Raw genomic sequence first — 22,459 nt, forward strand, 5'->3', positions numbered from 1 at the left:
AAAAACTTCAAGGACCTGGTGAGTCTGGTCATCCTAGCAGATATCCAGTTGCCTCCTAGCTGTTGGGAAGCAGTAATAACACTACCTGGGAGTCTGAAATGGAGTAGTAAGAGAATATCAGTCTTGTTCTGCCATAATACCTCACCACTCAGGCAAAGCTTTTCCAGCTGGTGCCTCTGCTATGGAATAATTTTGTTCTCCCTCCTCAGCACAGTTCCCCTGATGACTCCTCTTCTCAACATTTCTTGAATCTGGGTATGAGGTTTGAGGAAGGGGCATCTCTCTTAAGATCCAACATCAAGCCTTGACTTTGTCATCTGGACTCTTCTTAAAAGAGAGGATATAGTAGTAATTAGTACAGTTTAGAAACTAGGTCTCACTTTTGGGATCAAACTTCTTAAAGAAACTTCGGTAAAGAAGAAAAAATCATAAGCTTTAATTGCCTGATTCTTTTAAAATGATACATCTCATCTTTTTTGTATTTTCTGGTCAAAAGTACCATTAGGATGAAAGAACATCTTTTGATAAGTGACTCTACAGAGCCTACAGGTGACACTCTTAATACTGTGGTAAGTCCTCTTATAGAGCCTCATTTTCACTGCTTCAGATGTCAGAATTGCTACATTAGATCCAAACCTTATTAAGATGGAAGCCTATTGTTACAGTAGACAGACATTGTATATTATTTATTGTTTTAAAATACATTTATAGAAAATTAAATGTTTGGCATATACTGTCTTAAGCCAATAACAAAGTGTGTGCAGTAAAAAATGGGATGTTTTGCATGTTCTAAAGCAAAAACATCTGAGGATGAATTCTTTGCCTTTACTTAACTTGACTGTCATAACTGCATTTGAATGCAATATATGATGTTCTTAATGAAATTAGATTTTTTAAAATAAAAAAAAGAATATTGTCAATTTTGCTGGATACTTGATTCTTGGTTGTAGACCAAGTTCCCTTGCTTTCCAGAATATCATATTCCATGGCTTTCAGTCCTTCAGGGTAGATGCAGATAGATCCTATGTTATTATAACTGTAGTTCCATGGTATCTGAATGACTTCTTCTTAGCAGCTTGTAATATTTTTTCCTTGGTTTGGTAGTTCTTCAATTTGGCTATAACATTCCTGGGTGTTGTCAGTTGGTGATTAAGTTCAGGAGGTGATCTGTGGATTTTTTCAAGCTCCACTTTTCCATCTTTCTCTAGAATGTTGGGGCAGTTTTCTTTGATAATTTCCTGTAGAATAATGTCCAGGCTTTTTCTTTTGTATGATCTTCTGGTAGACCAGTGATTCTTAGGTTGTCTCTCCTTGACTTGTTTTCTAAATCTTCTGTTTTGTGGATGAGGTGTTTCATGTTTTTTCTCAATTTTTTCATTATTTGGATTTTGTTTTATAGTTTCCTGCTGACTTGTGAAGACATTTGCTTCTAGTTGTTGTATTCTAGTTATTAAAGACTGAATTTCATCCCTGGCTTTTTGGTCATCCTTCTCCTTCTGATATTTTTTCTCCTTTGCTTTGTTTTCAAGCTGATTAATTTTGGCATTCAAGACACTATTTTTTATTTCTAGGTGATTTATTTTGCTTTTTTCCCAGTTGTATTCAGCCTCTTTCAATTGTTTTTTGAATTGCATTTTGAGTTCTTCCAAAGCCTGTGTCCAATTTGCTGGAGTTTCTGTGTTTTTGCTTGGTTTTCCTTGATACTCCTCTGTTTCATTTGCTCTTTGTTCATTGCCTGTATAGAAGCTGTTGATTGTAATTTCTTTTTTCTTTTTCTTTTTTTTGCTCATATTTGCTCCTTCTTTTCCCCCTGTAATTGCCTGTAGTCTTGCTCCTCTCAGTATGTGCTGAATCTGTGGGTTTGGGCTCTTCTGTCCTGAAGGGGCTTCTTCTCTGTTCTGCTATTTGATCAGGTTAGTAATATCTTTCCTGGCTGACAGCAGAAGCTGAAAAGGAACTGGGCTTCCTGCCCTGTTGCCAAGGTTGTTGCCTGTAGTTTGTTGCCGGCTTTGTCCCTTGGAGCTTAGTTAGCAAGGCTCTCAGATCAGTCTGTGAGGGAGGGTTGTTGAAGCTTGAGCTTCTCTGCCCTCTGAAGGCTTTTTATCTGCATTGTTGATGAGATTGAGCCAGGGTGGAGTTGATCTGCAAAGCTGGATGTGCCCTGAAGCCAAAACCTCCAGAAAGTGGGCGACAAGATGGAGCATTTTGGTTGCGACTGGGCAGCCTGCTCTTTGTTTCTCCTCCAGCTGCCTCTACACCTCCTGTGTTCTACACCCTGAGCCTGGCTCAGCTTTGTTGGCAAGGTACTCCCTCCAGATTAGCGCCCTTGCCTGCCCAGAGGTTCCAGTCACCACTGGAGGCTCAATGCTGTATGTGGGGGAGGGTTTCTTGGATCTTCCTTCTTCCTTCCCCTTAAACACACATATTCTAGAGTTCAGGCTTTTTTGGGGGGGGCATACCTTTTAAGTTGGAACCAAGAGGAGGGTTCCCTAGCTCTGTTCCATTGTTGGATTTGGTTTTTAGTCCCCTGGAAGCATTGTGTTTTTGATAGGTGAGGAAGGGTTTACAGAGGTCAGAGCTGTTGCTGTATCTAAGCCATCATCTTGACTCCTGATACCTTACTTTAACATGGAATTGATGCTGAGATTTTTAGTGAAAGCTCTCACAGGTCCTTTTATACTTCAAAGCTAGTTTTCAAGGATGGCTCTAGTGATGGATTACTTGATCAGCTGATTAGTTATTCTTTAATTTACTTTTTAAAGCAATAGCAACTCAAAAGTCCACCAACTAGGTTGGAGAATCACTGTAATCTTTTTCAGTGCAAAGAAATAACCATACCATTGAGTTTCAGATTCTTAAAACTAGACTTATCAACTGTACCCCTCTTACTTTTGACCTGTCAAAGGAATGAAATTCCCACTTAAGTAAAAACTCTATTAGGATTAATACATTAATTAGCAAATCCTCAATATCACAAATTAATTTACTTGATTTTTAGTAGAGGAGAATAGAAAACAGACCAGATAGCTTTTGATAGAGGTGTGCATCCTCCTATAAAAGGGATAGGGTGAGAGGTAAGATAAGTCCTTAGAGTGAAATACAGTAGGGAATCTTAGATACAGTAGGGATAAGAGGAAAATAATTAATATGCAGAGTGTAGTATAAAAAGGAAATTTTAAAAAGGTGCCTAACCCAAATCATAGCAATTACTTTAATAGGTACCTAGTCTGATTATCAAACTTTATCTTATCTAAGTGGTCAATTCCTCTGGTTATATTATCCTTCCAACAACAAAATGTGACATTATATAGTTCTATATCCACGTATTAATGAATGATTAAAATATTAATTAAGCATTCACTATAGGTAAAATAGTATGTTAAGTTTAGAGATACAAAAAGAGAAGACAATCCTTTCTCACATGGAACTCATAACCCATGAGGAGATGACACATATGGAATGTTTCATGTACAAGTCAGATGCAAATGTCCTATTATATTTAGAGTGTAGCAACATAGCAGATGCCTTATCTTTAATGTCATTTTTCACTGATAAAATCACATCAGTTTATGATGTTCATTCATGTGACAGTGCCAGGGACTTGGCAAAAACTATCTTTTCTGTACCTTCAATAACTATTGGCTATAGCACTTGTAGATCCTAAATTTATAATATGATACATATATGTGTATGTATAAATGGATATTTAGTGCATGTATGTGTATTTATGCTCATTATACATAATTCTAATGATGATTTTATTTTCTGAACTTTTGTAAAAGTCTAGACTTTCTCTGGCCTTTTCTCCTAGTTATCAGGAAATAGAAAGTTGGAGAAACAGACATTCACTTTAATGTTTTGAGCAAACACCCCCATGGCCCACCAGCTATCTGCTAACTATGTGGCTAGAAATGTTTACCAATTCTATTTTTTGTTGATTGATGAAGGAAGTTAGAGACTTATGACCTGTTCTCTCTTCCTGAGCTTTTCTTTTTGTATATTTTTTTACTTCATTATTTGATTGTAGAAGAGTCAGGCCAGTTCTGATATGGATCTCAGAGCTTCAGGAACCTGAATATATGAAATATACAAGGAAAGAGGAGGGATGAGGGATACTATCAGTTTGGGGATCAAGATTCTTGAAGCCCCAGGAAAAGGGAAATCAGAGAAAATTGTTTTATATCATCGCTTATCCTTTCTTCTTAGAGATGAGACAAGGAAGGGAGAGGAAAATGAAGAATAGAATCCAGAGAAAATAATAGAAAGATATATGCAACTAGCCAAAGTGCTATTAGATGAGTAGTGTGGAATATTGTTATGATTCAAATATCTAAGCCAGCATCCAGATTCAGTAAACCAGATATTGAGAAAGGACTATGGTAAAGTTGATGATTAGAGATGGTGTGATCAACAAAGAAAATTTGGACTAGACCTAGAGAGAGGGAGAACAACTATCACCAGTACCTAGATGCACTTTATATATCTTGGAGGAATAAGCATAGTACAGGTAAAGAAGTATAGATTTGTTGACTGGGTTTGGAAAATTCACTCAGTTTGAAATGTCATTTAATTAGTGAATAGTTATTTATAGATCTTTGATGAAATGGTTTTTACAGTCCTCTACATTTTCATGAACCAGTCAGTATAATTCAATAAGCATTTCTTATGAATACATGCTTTGTGCTAGGTACTGGTAACATAAAATATAAAAAATAATCATGCTGCATGCCTCTGCCATCAAAGTACATTCTATTGGAAGAAAACTCCATGGAAACAGGTAATTAAATATGAATTGTGTTCAAAAGGAACATAAAACAATGGGGAGGAAAGAGCAGTGACATGGGGAAATCAGAAAAGGTCTTATATAAGATGTAGCAGTTGAAGGGAGGTAGGCATTCTGGGAGGTAGAGATCAGGGGAAAAAGGGATATCCTATGTGTAGTCAGAGAGGAAAGAGGTAGAACTCTGAGTTAATATGAAGAAAACCTCCTGAGATCATGCTCCATTTTGCAAGATGTAAAAGAAAAAAAAATTCTGTGCAGATTCTTTGAAAGGTGCTACATATCTGCAAAACATTAATGAGCAAAGTGATGATCATTTAATTAAACTTTTAAATTTAATCTTCCAGAATAATAGAAAAGAAATATCAGATATTTTGGCCCTCTTGTTTTCTTTGGGGACTAGTAAAAAAAAGAGAAATCAGCTGCTTAAATATGAAACAGTTTAAGGGTCAAATATTGTTCTGCTTTACTGTGCTGACATCACTTTAACTCTTCCCAGGAGACTAAATACTATCATCATTCATTTGGAATATCCACAGTCTGATCATCAGGCCTAACATCAGTCTTCACTTTATTCCTCTCTGGGCATATGTTGTATCAACAATTACAAGTAAATATTGTATTTCAGGCTCTAACCCTTTCTTTTCATTGGCTAGTTTGGGGATGGGGAGAGATCTTTGTAAGATTATGTGCAAACACAGTATAGCTATCAAGTAGATGTCAGTTTCAAACTTTATATAGTCATTTGTAGTTGAGAAGGAAGATTATAATTTGACACCTACCAAAATCAGGTAAATGACAGAAAGGAAATTAGATTTGAGAAAATGCCCAACTTTTTCTTAGAATGTCCTACAAAATAATGCTTTTCGCATATCTCCCTCCCCCCTTGGAAAGGAATTACCCATGATTTAAAAGACATGGTGTATATCAAGCTATGAAAGAGGTTCAATCAGCCTTGTCTCCCATCCTTCTTCCTTAAAATAGTCAAACAAAAACAATCTAGCCAGAAAGCTTCTCAGAAGTAAACTCCTTGGAATAAAAAGAGGTGAATAATTGCACTAATTAACACTTAAACTGTAAATCAAGAGAAAGGTGTCAATTTCAGTTTTGAAAATTATTTTTTGAATCAGCCTAATCATGTTTTATAAAATGAGATTCTCAAATTCCTCAAAAAGCTTAAAAATAAAACAGAACCTTATTATCTTCCACCCACAACTTGTAATTCTCTTTTATATAAGATCAAAATATTGACCTCTGAATTTTCTGTATTTTTTTTGTATGCTTAACCATCCCAATCCCACAGGTGTTCTGCCTCATTTCCTAAAAACTGCATTTAATATACAAAAGTCAGTTCCTCCTTTTTCCTATTCTTTTGGAAGAATAGGGTTGACCACACGTAAGACCCCAGTTATTTCCATGTGCAACATCTTCCCCTTAAATTCAAAATATTCTACTAGAACTTGATATTTATCTGGAAAAGAAAAAATTTTACACATTTGAAAAAAGTGTTTAAAAGGGTTGCTTTTCATCTTTTCCTACTGCTATTTCAGGAATAAATGTCACAATAACCTCTCTCCATTTATTTGATATTTCTATTAATATCTCAATTTCATCATAATCATAGTTTAAAATAAAGTATTAGAATCAGAATCTTCCTGCATATGATGAAGGGAAACTTTAAGGCAAAAGCTCATTTCAAAGTTAGCAAAACCCTAAAGCTACTTCAGGAAAGTACTTTGAAGCCATTTTTGGTTTTCTTCACTTTTCTCATTTTCATATATGTTTTTGGAGGGGCCAAAGGAGAGGACAATGGAGAACATAGCTTTGGAAATTAAATGTAAGGCTTTAACATATTTACTGTTAGTATGAAAATTATTTAAAATCTCATTATAATAGACAGAATTAATTACTATGCTGATTTTATGAATGCCTTTTTGAGGAGAAACAAAAAAAAGTTTCTCATCAGGAGAAAATAGAGATATTTATGCTTTTTCATATGACAGTAAAGGAGAGGTCTTTTGAAATTTAAAAAGATACAGTCCAAGGCTGATTGAGCAAACCATGCCTCATATTACTTAGATGAAATACTTAGTTCATTTTTTTTGAGTATAAGAAGATTTAAAAGCATTAGAAATATTTATCAAGATGACTTCATGGACTGATGGAAAAAATTAGGCACTCAACATGCAATAGTAAATGGCCATAATAACTTAGTATTTGAGAAACCCCCATATTCAAGGTTTGGTAAGAACTCCAAATTTGATTTAAAAAAAACTGCTTGGAAACAGTATGGCAGATTTTGAGCAGAGACCAACACCTCATGTCATATACCTAGGTAAAGTCAAAATGGATATATGATTTAGAAATAAAGCATGATAACATAAAAAATTTAGTGGCACAAAATAGCTTACCCATTAGACCTATGAAAAAGGGAAGAATTTAGGTCAAAACAAGACATACATTATATTATAAGATGTAAAATTGACAACTTTGATTACATTAAATTAAAAAGGTTTTGCACAAACTAAATCAATGCAACCAAGATTAAAAGGCCAACAATAAACTGGGAAATATATTTGTAATGATTCTTTCCAACACAGGCTTCAATAATAACAGAGTCAAATTTATAAGAATATAAAGCATTTCTCAATTGTCAAGTGGCTAGAGAATATGAAGAGGCAATTTTCAGATGAAGAAATTAAAATTATCTTTAGCCATATGAAAAAATGTTCTAAATCACTATTGATTAGAGAAATGAAAATTTTAACCTCATACCCATCAGACTGGCTAATATGACAAATAAAGGAAAATGACAAATGTTGGAGGGGTTGTGGAAAAACTGAGACACTAATTAATATACTGCTTGTGGAGCTGCAAACTGATATAACTATTTTGGAGAGAAATCTGAAGCCATACCCAATGGGTCATCAAATTGGGCATACCTTTTGACCCTGCAATACCATTACTATGTTTGTATTCCAAAGAGATTAAAGATAGGGGGAAAGAAGCTAACTGTACAAGACTATTATAGCAGTTCTTTTTGTGATGGCAAGAGACAAGAAAATGAAGGAATGTCCATTATTTGGGGAATGGCTCAACAACCTGTATTGGAAAACTATTGTTCCATAAGAAATGACAAAAAAAGTAATCTACCAGAAAACCTCATAATACTGGCTTAAATGTGTCCTGGAACTGACCTGGTATAAAACTTATCAGTCAAGTTCTCTAATGCTTCTGGTTTTCTTCTTTTCCCAATTATGTAGTTGCTATCTACTGCAATGTAGGAAATGACCTTTTATGGTGACATGTAAAGATAGAAATAGGAAGAAAAGATTTAAATAGCCCAGAGTCCACCTTTATGTCATGAGATCATAGATTAGGAGTGGAGATGACCTCAGAGAGTATATAGTCCAACCTCCTTATTTTGCAGATGAGAAACCAAAGTCAAATAAGTCAAATAAGTAGTCTTCAGAGTCAGTGTCAGAGAGAGCAACTGGTGAAAAAGTTCTTGGGATTTGAAGATATTAAGGGAATATTAGTAATTGTGATTTCGGACTTCTGGGTTAACATGGCTGCAATCTAGACACGAATCACTTCCTCTCCCCAGCACCAAACAAAATAGACTACCTCAAAAGAACATAAAAAACACCTTTGGAAGAATGGAGGGACTCTCCAGTACCACACAGAAACAAAGGTACATGGGGCTTGAACATTTCCACACTATAAGAAGGAGGAAAAGCTTGCACGAAAATGTGACCTGAGCCACCCCCCTCACCCCAAACCAGAGTTAGGTATCAGAGAGCTCACTGGGACAGTGAGTGAGTAAGGAATGTCTCTGTTTGGGGGGGGGGCACACCAGGGTCCTTGGGATCTAAAGACTGCAAGGAAATGACCTCTCAGAGAGGTTTCACGGGAGAATCCTGTGCTGAGCAAAGGGGCAGCCAATCTGAACACAGGGGCAGTTGCGCTGAGAACAGGGGCCTTCACTCTAAGAAACCTTGGAGTCTGGGAAGAACTAGTCTGAGGCAACCTAAATTCACAGAAAACCTGCCCATATCACCCACACCCCAGACCAAAAAGGAAAGGGGAACAAAACCACAAAAGGGATGGCTCACATGGCCCAAAATGAAGCCTCTAGGAAGAAAGGGAAAAAGGTGACGATTGAAAACTTTTATGGCTGGAGTACCCAAGAAAAAGAAGAGAAAGAGGATGAAAACCAAAAAAAATCGAAACATGCTTCCCAAAATGGAAATTATCCACAAGCTCTGGAAGAACTCAAATTGGAGCTTACCCAAAAGATGGAAACCTTCTGGAAATAAAAATGAGAGAAAGAGATCAGCAGTCTGATAGACAAGATTTCACAATTGGAGAAAGAGCTGGAAGCATCTAATAGAAGGGCAGACAAAGCTGAAAAGCAAAACCAGTCCCTAACGACCAGAATTAAGCAACTGGAAGACAGTGAGCATGCAAAACAACAAGAATTAATAAAGGAAAGCCAAAAAAAATATAGAATTAGAAGAAAACATAAAATATCTCACTGAAAAGGTCACAGAACTGGAAAACAGAGGAAGAAGAGACAACGTGAGAAATATTGATCTGACCAAAAAACCAGAGATAAACAAAAACTTAGATGCTATACTACAGGAGATTATAGAAGAAAATTGCCCACATGTTCTGGAGCTAGGGGGCAAAATAGAAATAGAAAGGGTTCAGAGAACACCCTCTATAATAAATCCCCAAAAGATAAACACCCAGGAATGTAATCGCCAAATTCAAGAGCTTCCAAGAAAAGGAGAAAATCCTACAAGAAGCTAAGAAGAGGAGCTTCAGATATAGGGGGGCTCCCATAAGGATCACACACAACTTAGCGGCTAACACACTAAGAGATAGAAAAGCATGGAACATGATATTTAGAAAGGCAAGAGAGCTGGGGCTCCAACCAAGAATCAACTACCCAGCAAAACGGACTATATACTTCCAGGGGAAAGTATGGGCATTCAACAAAATAGAAGATTTCCAAGCATTTGCTAAGAAAAGACCAGAACTTAGTGGAAAATTTGATATCCAATCACAGAAAGCAAGAGAAACATGAAAAGGTAGATATGAAAGAAAGGGAAAAAGAGACTAATCTTATCTTTTTCTTTTACTCAAACTCTCTTCTATAAGGACTTCATTTACATCAAATTATATATATTAATATGTGGGGAAAATGTACTGTGTAACTCTCAAAAATTGTATGAACCATAAGAGTAGTTAGAAGAATTATGCAGAGGGAAAGATTGGGGCATCAAGAAGATTTGCTGAAGGGGGGGGGGCAAAGAAAGGAAAAGGGACGGGGGGAAGCTTTGACAATACTAAGATTTACTTCAAGAAATGTGGGTGGGACTAAATAGAACAATCTTTCCCATACAGAGATACACATGGGAAGGGGAGGGGAAGATCTCTCATATGAGAAGGAGAAGAAGAGAGCATGAAGTTGAATTACTTAAACCTTACTCTCAGTGAAATCAATTCTGAGAGGGAAGAACATCTAGATCCAGTGGGATCCTGAATTCTATCTTATCTAACAGGGTAGGAAAGAAAGGGAAATTAGGAAGGGGAGAGGGGAGGGAGAATAAAAAGGGAGGGAAGGAGAGGGGAGGGGGGGGAGGGAGATTAAAAAGGGAGGGGCTAGAAAGGGAAGCATCTCAAGGGAGGGGACTAGGGGAACTGACCTAAAGTAAATCACATGTTCAAAAGTATATAGCTAAAGAAGAAAGGTCAGAACTAGGGGAAGATGTCAAAATGCCAGGGAATCCACAACTGACAATCATAACTTTGAACATAAATGGGATGAACTCACGCATAAAACGTAAACCTACCATATGTTGTCTTCAAGAAACACATATGAGGTGGGTTGATACTCACAAGGTTAGAATTAAAGGATAGAGTAAGACCTTTTGCGCCTCAACTGACAGAAAGAAGGCAGGAGTTGCAATCATGATATCTGACAAAGCCAAAGCACAAATAGACCTGATCAAAATAGGGAAGGTAAATATATTCTGTTAAAAGGGAGTATAGACAATGAGGAAATATCACTAATCAACATGTATGCACCAAATGGTATAGCATCCAAATTTCTAATGGAGAAACTAGGAGAATTGAAGGAGGAAATAGACAGTAAAACCATATTAGTGGGAGACTTGAAATAACCACTATCAAATTTAGATAAATCAAAACAAAAAATAAATAAGAAAGAGGTAAAAGAGGTGAATGAAATCTTAGAATTATTAGAGTTAATAGACATATGGAGAAAAATAAATAGGGACAAAAAGGAATCCACATCTTCTCAGCACCACATGCCACATTCACAAAAATAGATTATACACTAGGTCACAGAAACATGGCACTCAAATGCAGAAAAGAAGAAATAATAAATGCAACCTTTTCAGATCATAAGGCAATAAAAATATTGATCAGTAAGGATACATGGAGAGCCAAATCAAAAATTAATTGGAAATTAAATAATATGATACTCCAAAATCATTTAGAGAAGAAATCATAGAAACAATTAATAATTTTGTTGAGGAAAATGACAATGGTGAGACATCCTTTCAAACCTTATGGAATGCAGCCAAAGCAGTACTTAGAGGAAAATTCAGATCCATGAGTGGATATATTAACAAATTAGGGAGGGCAGAGATCAATGAATTGGAAATGCAAATCAAAAAACTTGAGAATGAACAAATTAAAACCCCCCAGAAGAAAACCAAACTAGAGATCCTAAAAATTAAGGGAGAAATTAATAAAATCAAAAGTCATAGAACTATTGAGCTAATAAACAAGACTAGAAGCTGGTACTTTGAAAAAAAAGACAAAATAGTCAAAGTACTGGTCAATCTAATTTAAAAAAAAAAGGAAAGTAGAAAGGCAAATTAACAGCATCAAGGATGAAAAGGGGGACCTCACCTCCAATGAAGAGGAAATTAAGGCGATCATTAAAAATTACTTTGCCCAACTATATGGCAATAAATATACCAACCTATGTGATATGGATGAATATTTACAAAAATATAAATTGCCTAGACTACCAGAAGAAGAAATAGATTTCTTAAATAAACCCATATCAGAAAATTAAATCCAAGAGGCCATCAAAGAACTTCCTAAGAAAAAATCCCCAGAGCCTGAGGGATTCACCAGTGAATTCAATCAAACATTCAAAGAACAACTAACCCCAATACTATACAAACTATTTGACATAATAAGCAAAGAGGGAGTTCTACCAAACTCCTTTCATGACACAAACATGGTACTGATCCCAAAGCCAGGCTGGCCAAAAACAGAGAAAGAAAATTATAGATCAATCTCCCTAATGAATATAAATGCAAAAATCTTAAATAGGATACTAGCAAAAAGACTCCAGCAAGTGATCAGAAGAATCATTCACCATGATCAAGTAGGAATTATACCAGGGATGCAGGGCTGGTTCAATATTAGGAAAACTATCCACATAATTGACCACATCAACAAGCAAACCAACAAAAATCACATGATTATTTCAATAGATGCAGAAAAAGCCTTTGATAAAATATAACACCCATTCCTATTAAAAACACTAGAAAACAGGAATAGAAGGGTCATTACTAAAAATAATAAACAGTATATATCTAAAACCATCAGCTAATATCATCTGCAATGGGGATAAACTAGATGCATTCCCAATAAGATCAGGAGTGAAAAAAGGATGCCCCTTATCATCTCTATTATTCGACATTATACTAGAAACACTAGGAGTAGCAATTAGAGAAGAAAAAGAAATTGAAGGCATTAAAATAAGCAAGGAGGAGACTAAATTATCACTCTTTGCAAATGACATGATGGTCTACTTAAAGAATCCTAGAGATTCAACCAAAAAGCTAATCAAAATAATCAACAACTTTAGCAAAGTTGCCGGATACAAAATGAACACACATAAGTCATCAGCATTTCTATATATTTCCAACACAGCTCAGCAGAAAGAACTAGAAAGAGAAATTCCATTCAAAATCACCTTAGCCAATATAAAATACTTAGGAATCTATCACCCGAAACAAGCACAGGAACTATATGAACACAACTACAAAACACTCTCCACACAACTAAAATTAGACTTGATCAATTGGCAGAACATTAACTGCTCATGGGTAGGATGAGCCAATATAATAAAAATGACCATCCTACCCAAACTCATTTATCTAATTATTGCCATACCCATTGAACTTTCAAAAAAATTTTTTTACTGATTTAGAAAAAACCATAACAAAGTTCATATGGAAGAACAAAGGATCAAGGATATACAGGGAAACAATGAAAAAAAAATACAAAGGAAGGGGGCCTTGCAGACCCAGATCTCAGACTATATTATAAAGCAGTGGTCATCAAAACAATTTGGTATTGACTAAGAGACAGAAAGGAGGATCAGTGGAATAGACTCGGGGTAAGTGACCTCAGCAGGACAGTATATGACAAACCCAGAGAACCCAGCTTTTGGGACAAAAATAAACTATTTTATAAAAACTGCTGGGAAAATTGGAGGACAGTGTGGGAAAGAATAGGTTTAGGTCAACACCTCACATCCTACACCAAGATAAATTCAAAATGGGTGAATGACTTGAACATAAAGAAGGAAACTATAAGAAAATTAGGTGAACACAGAATAGTATACATGTCAGACCTTTGGTAAGGGAAAGATTTTAAAACCAAGCAAGACTTAGAAATAGTCACAAAATGTGAAATAAATAATTTGGAATACATCAAATTAAAAAGGTTTTGTACAAACAAAACCAATGTAACTAAAATCAGAAGGAAAGCAATGAATTGGGAATCAATCTTCATAAAAACCTCTGACAAAGGTGTAATTACTCAAATTTACAAAGAGCTAAATCAACTGTACAAAAAATCAAGCCATTCTCCAATTGATAAATGGGCAAGGGACATGAACAGGCAGTTCTCAGCCAAAGAAATCAAAACTATTAATAAGCACATGAAAAAGTGTTCTAAATTTAGCTCTTATAATCAGAGAGATGAAAATCAAAACAACTCTGAGGTATCACCTCACACCTTGCAGATTGGCTAACATGACAGCAAAGGAAAGTAATGAATGCTGGAGGGGATGTGGCAAAGTGGGGACACTAATTCATTTCTGGTGGAATTGTGAATTGATCCAGCCATTCTGGAGGGCAATTTGGAACTATGCCCAAAGGGTGATAAAAGACTGTCTGCCCTTTGATCCAGCTATAGCACTGTTGGGTTTGTACCCCAAAGAAATAATAAGGAAAAAGACTTGTACAAGAATATTCATAGCTGCACTCTTTGTGGTGGCCAAAAATTGGAAAATGAGGGGATTCTTTTCAAGTGGGGAATACCTGAACAAATTGTGGTATATGTTGATGATGGAATACTATTCTGCTAAAAGGAAGAATAAAGTGGAGGAATTACATGGAGTCTGGGCCAACCTCCAGGAAGTGATGCAGACTGAAAGAAACAGAACCAGGAGAACATTGTACACAGAGACTGATAAACTGTGGTAAAATCGAAGGTAATGGACTTCTCCATTAGGGACAGTGCAATGTCCCTGAACAATCTGCAGGGATCTAAAAAACACTATCCACAGGCAGAGGATACACTGTGGGAGTAAAAATACTGAGGAAAAGCAACTGCTTGACTACAGGAGGGGATGTGACTGAGGAGAGACTCTAAATGAACACTCTAATGCAAATACCAGCAACACGGAAATGGGTTCGAGTTAAGAACACATGTCATACCCAGTGGAATCATGCATCAGCTATGGGAGAGGTGGTGGGAGGTGGGTGGAGGAAAAGAAAATTAAAATGACCAAATAAAATAATGTTTATTAAAAAAAGTAATTGTGATTTCAACCTAGAAAGTTTATGATAAACACCTAAAGAATGGAGAGAAAGTAAATTTTAAAAGTGCAAGGTGCTCAGATTTCATAGTCAACCCCATAGTACTAACAGTACATTAAATATCCCATTCCATACTGCTTAGCCTGTGAGACAAAAACACAGAAACAGAGTATTACAATGTGTTTTGGTCACTTCAGCAATATAAAAACAAAAGTCTATGTTAATTTGAATAATTCAAGTATCTAATTAGAATGTTTCCACTTCAAAATATGATGTAAAAAAACAAACCCTGGAGTCATAGAGCAATTGATTAACATGTCCTTTCCAGGAATTAACTTATTGCAGAGTATATGCATCGTGCCATAGTATGAAAATAGCTGGGATGTATTTAGGAGAAATGATGTGAATGATTGCCTATCAGAATACTAAGGTATCAGAAATTTGGGTTCTGGATCTGAGATGGAGACTGGAGCATGGGAGCATTATATGGAGCTGAGAATTATTTTGATGGGGTTAGTCCCAAGAAAGATGTTTATTGTTCAGAAACATAGGTATCATAGATTGGATATTAACACTAGAAAGTCTGAACTGCATGAAGTCCATAGATAAACTCTAAGTGATGAACAGAAATATAATTTTGGCCAGGGTTATAAGTTATAGCACTTTCTGGAGTTTTACTATCCCTGAGATATGTAGCACAAATGTACAAACCTCAAAGTTAGTGAGTTGCCTACATGAGTATTCTACTCTTGGGAAGATCACTAATCATTATTTGAATCAAATATTCCTTAGACTATGATGTATTCAAGTATTTTTAGAATGGTACAGTGGACAACAAGTGACTATGGTCAAAAATTTACATGATCTTGTTGAGTTTCTGCCAAAAATACTTTAATAAGGTGAATAAAAAGTAAAGATTTCTTTCTTGCTTCAAGATCCAGACTCAAGTGAACATTTTAATGGAATGACACAATTAATACCACTATGATCAGGTGAAACTGGTACAATGAATACAATAATGTACTGTTCTGTTTAATATGGGGGTAAAACACTTAATCAAAGCATCTTTGCAGCTGAGATGAAGCTTGTCCTTAAGCTCTCATAATTCTTTGTCTAGTGAGGTTTTCATTATATCATATTTCTTGACTTGGTGTGATAGCTCTTTATTAATAATACCACATCAGGTCATTATTAGGCATATAGATAGTATAGTTGGATTGTATCCACAATCTTTTGTTGAATATCTTGCCATGTGTAAGGCAGCAGCATACCATAGTAAAATTCAAGAAATATTTATAATATATGCATCAGGAAAGTAGTTTTTTTAAAGAAACTTTTCATTCAGCATAGCTTTAATCTATAATATATACAAATAAGTCAAATATGTTCCGTGCAAAATTACTAGGAAATTTTCAAAAGTCCCTATGATATGAGAATATCCTTCAGTGATTTAGGTTGCAATCCAAACATACTTGCTAATGTTCTTTCAAAGGTTCTTGATGGAGCACACGAGCTTCTGCTATTTATCTGTGATAAGGCGATATTCCTTTTCAGCCATGGATTACTTTCATCATAACTTATATATATATATATATATATATATATATATATATATATACATATTGTAATGGGGAAATTTAAGGCTTCTGGGAGAGGTTATAATATTGTAATGGCTACAGGATTTATGTAATATTGAACAATGGCCGCCAAGGAATTTACTTATGAAATTCCTAAAATGAAACACTCAAGTCAGAATGGAGTTTATGGAGGTTTAATCACAATGGGAGTAGGGAAAAGAAGAGGGAGAGAAGGAGAGAAGAGAAAAGGGAAAGGGGCTACTCAACCTCTGACCAAGGCAGAGGGAGTTTTAGGCCCAAAAGCCCAGGTGGAAAGAATCAGTCCTTAACTCACGTGACCGATCTGAAGGAAAGCTGTCTGCGGGCGTCCTCTCTGTCCAAGCTCCTCACACCAACCCCTTCTTGCTCTCCCCACAGGAAGTGCCCGAATTCCAGAGGCTGTTCCCTCCCTCACTTCCTGTGTCTCACAAATGCCAATGGTTGGCTCTAGCTTGGCTTAGGACAGCCCAGGTGGGCAGTTAGTTATTTCTGATTTGTCATTGACTAGCACATGCCCGTGTAGTGTGGGTGTGCACAATTTTTTGGGTGCTAGACCAAGATGGAGACTTTTTAAAATTCACAATATATATATATACATATATATCCTTTTTTCAAAATTACTTGTTTTATATTTTAATCTGTTCATGTCTACTATATGTTTCTCTATTTCCCTTTGCATGTTAATTTTTAATCCTTCAGAAATAATAGCAGGTTATGATTCATAGTTTTATAATGACAGAATTGAGACTTCATATCTGTGAAATGTCTGCGGTCATCAGTAAAGTTTTGCAATATCCCAAAAGTATAATAGCCCATTGCCTTCATCCTGTTTAATTAAAGCCCCAAATTCAGTGTCCATATGTATGATCTGTCCAATGAATACTCTTTGATAAATACTATAAATTGTCCACCTAAGTAACCTTAAATGGATAACAAACATTTTTCACCCATGTGTTTTTCTCTTTGTTGATGGCTGGGGAAAACTTAAAAATGGTTAACAATCTCTTCTAGGAGTCTGCAATGTTAAACAGCTTGATGCAATCAAAGTGCTGTTATATACAAACAGGAACATTTGAAGGTCCTCATCTTTCATAGAGAATCTCTTTTTAGGTTGGAATCTGTACTGGATCTCCTCCATTACAGTGGCAATTACCATTGGCAAGCATATGACTCCCCCTTTTATGCCCCATCTGATATTTATAGCCAGAATGTTATTAAAGACTACTCCTGTTATATTTTTAAGGCATCTTGAATAATTTTGATTTACATGTGGGAGACACATTTTTTGGAAGAGAATTTTCAAAGGTAGTCTTTTGTTCTATCAAATCAAATATTTTATTTTTTTGTTATTTTTTAAAAAATTTTATTTAATTAGTCAATTTCAACATTATTCCTTGGTTAAAAGAATCATATTCTTTCCATCCCTTCCCCAAACACCTTCCCATAGCAGACACACAATTCCACTGGGTTTTACATGTGTCCTTGATCAACACCTATTTTCATGTTTTTGCTGTTTGCACTAGGGTGATCATTTAGAGTCTACATCCCCAATCATATCCCATTTGACTCATGTAATTAAGCAGTTGTTTTTCATCTGTGTTTCTACTTCCACAGTTTTTCCTCTGAATGTGGATAGTGTTCTTTCTTGTAAATGCCTTTTGAGTTGTTCAGAATCACTGCATTGCCACTAATGGAGAAGTCCATTACATTCAGTTGTACAATAGTATAACAGTTTCTCTTTGTATAAGGTTCTCCTGGTTCTGCTCTTCTCACTCTGCATCAATTCCTGGAGGTCATTACAGTTTACATGGAATTCCTCCAGTTTATTATTCCTTTGAGCACAATAGTATTCCATCACCAACATATACCACAATGTTTTCAGCCATTTCCCAATTGGAGGGCATCCCCTCATTTTCCAATTTTTTGCTACCACAAAGAGCTCAGCTATGGATATTCTTGTACAGGTCTTTTTCCTTATTATTTCTTTGGAGTACAAACCCAGCAGTGCTATGGCTGGGTCAAAGGGCAGGAAGTCTTTTAGCACCCTTTGGGCATAGTTCCAAATTGCCCTCCAGAATGGATAGATGATTCACAACTGGACCAGCAATGTATTAATGTCCCAACTTTGCCATATCCCCTCCAGTATTCATAACTTTCCTTTGCTGTCATATTAGCTAATCTGCTAGGTGTGAGGTGATACCTCAGAGATGTTTTGATTTGCATTTCCCGGATTATAAGAGACTTAGAATACTTTTTCATGTGCTTATTAATAGTTTGATTTCTTTAACTGAAAATTGCCCATTTCATGTCCCTTACCCATTTGTCAATTGGAGAATGGCTTGATTTTTTGTACAATTGATTTAGCTTTTTATAAATTTGAGTAATTAGACCTTTGTCAAAGTTTTTTGTTATGAAGATTTTCCCCCAATTTGTTGTTTCCCTTCTAATTTTGGTTACATTGGTTTTGTTTCTACAAAACCTTTTTAATTTAATGCATTCAAAATTATTTATTTTATATTTTGAGATTATTTTCTAACCTTTGCTTAGTTTTAAAATCTTTCCTTTCCCAAAGGTCTGACATATATACTATTCTGTGTTCACCTAATTTACTTATATTTTCCTTCTTTATATTCAAGTCATTCACCCATTCTGTTTATCTTGGTGTAGGGTGTGAGATGGTGATCCAAATCTAATCTGTCCCATACTATCATACAAATTTCCCAGCAGTTTTTATCAAATAGTGGATTTTTGTCCCAAAAGCTGGGATCTTTGGGCTGTCTTGCTGAGGTCACTTACCCCAGGTCTATTCCACTGATCATCTTTTCTGTCTCTTTGTCAGTACCATATTGTTTTGATGACCAATGCTTTATAGTATTGTTCAAGATTTGGTGCTTCTAGGCCACTTTCTTTCACATTTTTTTTCATTATTTCCCTGGATATCCTTGATCTTTTGTTCTTCAAAATGAACTTTGTTATGTTTTCTTTTTTCTAATTCAGGAAAAAAGGATTTTTGTAGTTTGATGGGTATGGCAATAAATAAGTAAATAAGTTTGGGTAAGATGGTCATTTTTATTATGTTAGCTTGTCCTACCCATGAGCAGTTAATGTTTTTCCAATTGTTTAAGTCTAGTTTTAATTGTGTGGAGTGTGTTTTGTAGTTGTGTTCATATAGTTCCTGTGTTTGTCTTGGCAGATAGATTTCCTAAGTATTTTATGTTGTCTAGGGTGATTTTGAATGGAATTTCTCTTTCTAATTCCTGCTGCTGAGATTTATTGGAGATATATATAAATGCTGATGATTTATGTGGGTTTATTTTGTATCCTGCAAGTTTGCTAAAGTTATTGATTATTTCCACTAGCTTTTTAGTTGATTCTCTAGGATTCTTTAAGTAGACCATCATATCATCTGCATAGAGTGATAGCTTGGTCTCCTCATTACCTATTTTCATACCTTCAATGTCTTTTTCTTCTCTGATTGCTACTCCTAGTGTTTCTAGTACAATGTTAAATAATAGAGGTGATAATGGGCTCCTTGTTTCACTCCTGATCTTATTGGGAAGGCTTCTAGTTTATTCCCATTGCAGATTTTGTTGGCTGATGGTTTTAGATATATACTGTTTATTATTTTAAGGAAAGGCCCTTCTATTTCTATGCTTTCTTGTGTTTTCAATAGGAATGGGTGTTGTATTTTGTCAAAGGCTTTTTCTGCATCTATTTTTTTTGGTTCAATTCCTTTTTCTCATATGGGATTGTTTAGGTATTCTATTTCTTCTTCTGTTAATCTACTTTTTATTTTATATAATATTTATAAATATTCATATCACCTAGATTGCCATATTAATTGCCATATAATTGGGCAAAATAATTGTTAATGATTGCCTTAATTTCCTCTTCATTATAGATGAGGTCTCCCTTTTCATCTTTGATACTGTTAATTTAGTTTTCTACTTTACCTTTTTTAATTAGATTGATCAGGACTTTCTCTATTTTATTTGTTTTTATCAAAATACCAGCTTCTAGTCTTATTTATTAAATCAATAGTTCTTTGACTTTCAATTTTATTCATTTCTACTTTGATTTTTAGAATCTCTAATTTAGTCTTCATCAGAGGATTTTTAATTTGTTCACTTTCTAGTTTTTTAATTTGCATGCCCAATTCATTGACCTCTGCCCTCCCGAATTTGTTAATATGTGAACTCAAGGATATAAATTTCCCCCTAAATACTCCTTTGGCTGCATTCCATAAATTCTGAATGGATGTCTCATCATTGTCATTTTCTTTAATGAAATTATTAATTTTTTCTATGGTTAATTCTCTAACTGATTTTGGAGAATTGTATTATTTGATTTCCAATTAATTTTTTATTTACCTCTCCAATTTCACTTACTAATTATTATTTATATTGCATTATCATCTGAAAAGCTTGCATTCACTATTTCTGCTCTTTTGCATTTATTTGTGATGTTTTTATGCCTTAGTGCATGGTCAATCTTTGTGAATGTACCATGGGCTGCTGAAAAGAAAGTGTATTCCTTTTTCCCCCTTTTTACTTTTTTCCACATATCTACTAATTCTAATTTTTCTAAGATTTCATTCACTTCTCTTACCTCTTTCTTATTCATTTTTTGGGTATGATTTATCTAGTTCTGATAGAGGAAGGTTCACACCTCCCACCAGAATAGTTTTTCTATCCATTTCATCCTTGAGCTCCACTAGTTTCTCTTTTAGAAATCTGAATGCTTTTCCATTTGGTGCATTCATGTTGAGTAATGATATTTCTTCATTGTCTATATTGTCTTTTATCAGAATGTAATTACATTTCCTGTCTCTTTTGACTAGATATATTTTACTTTGACTTTGTCAGATATCATGATTGCAACTCCTGCCTTCTTTTTCTCCATTGATGCCCAATTGATTTGGCTTCATCTGTTTATATTTACCCTATGTGTCTGCCTTCCTCATGTGTGTTTCTCATAGACAACATATGGTAGGATTTTGATCTCTAATCCACTCTGCTATTTGGTTGCATTTTATGAGTGAGTTCATTCTATTCATATTCAGAGTTATAATTACCAGCTATGTATTTCCCAACATTTTGATTTCCACTCCCAGTGCTGCCCTTTTTTCTTTCACTGTTTCCTTCTACACCAGTGTTTTGTTTTTAATCATTCCCTCTAATTCCCACCCTTATTTTATTTCCCTTTCCAACCCCCCCTTCTTATTCCCCTTTTATTTTCTTTATGGCCTTTTTTAAACTACCCCACACTCTTCCTCCCTTGTATTGCTTCCTTCCCCTCTAGTCAGTTTGTTAACCTACTATGTCTCTATAGGGCACAAATCAGTTCTCTGCCCCAATGGATTTGATTGTTCTTCCCTATATGAGTCAATTTCAATGCATGGAAAAATTGAGTATTTCCTGTCTCCAACCTCTTTACTCTTTCAGTGTATTGATGTTTTCCCCCAATTCTGTCATGTGCTTCTTTAAGACATATAAATTTACACCATTTTGTTTCTTCTCCCATTTCTCTTACTATTAACCTCTTTTTTTCTCAAATTTATATATATTTCATTTATGACTTGTCATTTCATCCTATACAGTTTGTCACTGTTCCCTCTAAGTATAATTCTTCTAACTATACAGATGTTAATAACAATTTTTAAGAGTTACCAATATCCTCTTTTATTGTAGGAATACATATCATTTTAACTTATTGGTTCTCTTTAAAAAAGTTCTTTTGTTTGTTTTTTTCCTGTTTCTTAATTACCTTTTGATGGTTCTCTTGAGTTCTGTGTTTGGACATCAAATTTTCTGTTCAGGTCTGGTCTTTTCTTTACAAATGCCTGGAAGTCTTCTATTTTATTAAATGACCATACTTTCCCCAGCAATAATTTTGTCAGTTTTGCTGTGTAGTTGATTCTAAGGTGTGGACCTTGTTCCTTTGCTTTCCAGAATATCATATTCCATCACTTTCAGTCCTTCAGTATAGATGCAGACAAATCCTGTGTTATCATAACTGTAGTACCATGGTACCTGAATGACTTCTTCTTAGCAGCTTGTAATATTTTTTCCTAGTTTGGTAGTTCTTCAATTTTACTATAACATTCCTTGGTGTTGTCAGTTGGTGATTAAGTCCAGGAGGTTATCTGTGGATTTTTTCAAGCTCCACTTTTTCCTTTT

The 22,459-nt window shown here is 35.2% G+C and overlaps 1 protein-coding gene across 1 annotated transcript in view; it reads left to right on the plus strand.

Moving 5' to 3' along the window:
• Positions 1-22,459, plus strand: part of SLC25A21 (solute carrier family 25 member 21) — a 989,784-nt gene that overhangs the window by 492,824 nt on the left and 474,501 nt on the right. The gene's annotated exons all lie outside the window — the stretch shown is intronic.

Source organism: Monodelphis domestica, chromosome 1 (assembly GCF_027887165.1).
Source record: "Monodelphis domestica isolate mMonDom1 chromosome 1, mMonDom1.pri, whole genome shotgun sequence".
Classification (NCBI taxonomy): Eukaryota; Metazoa; Chordata; class Mammalia; order Didelphimorphia; family Didelphidae; genus Monodelphis; species Monodelphis domestica.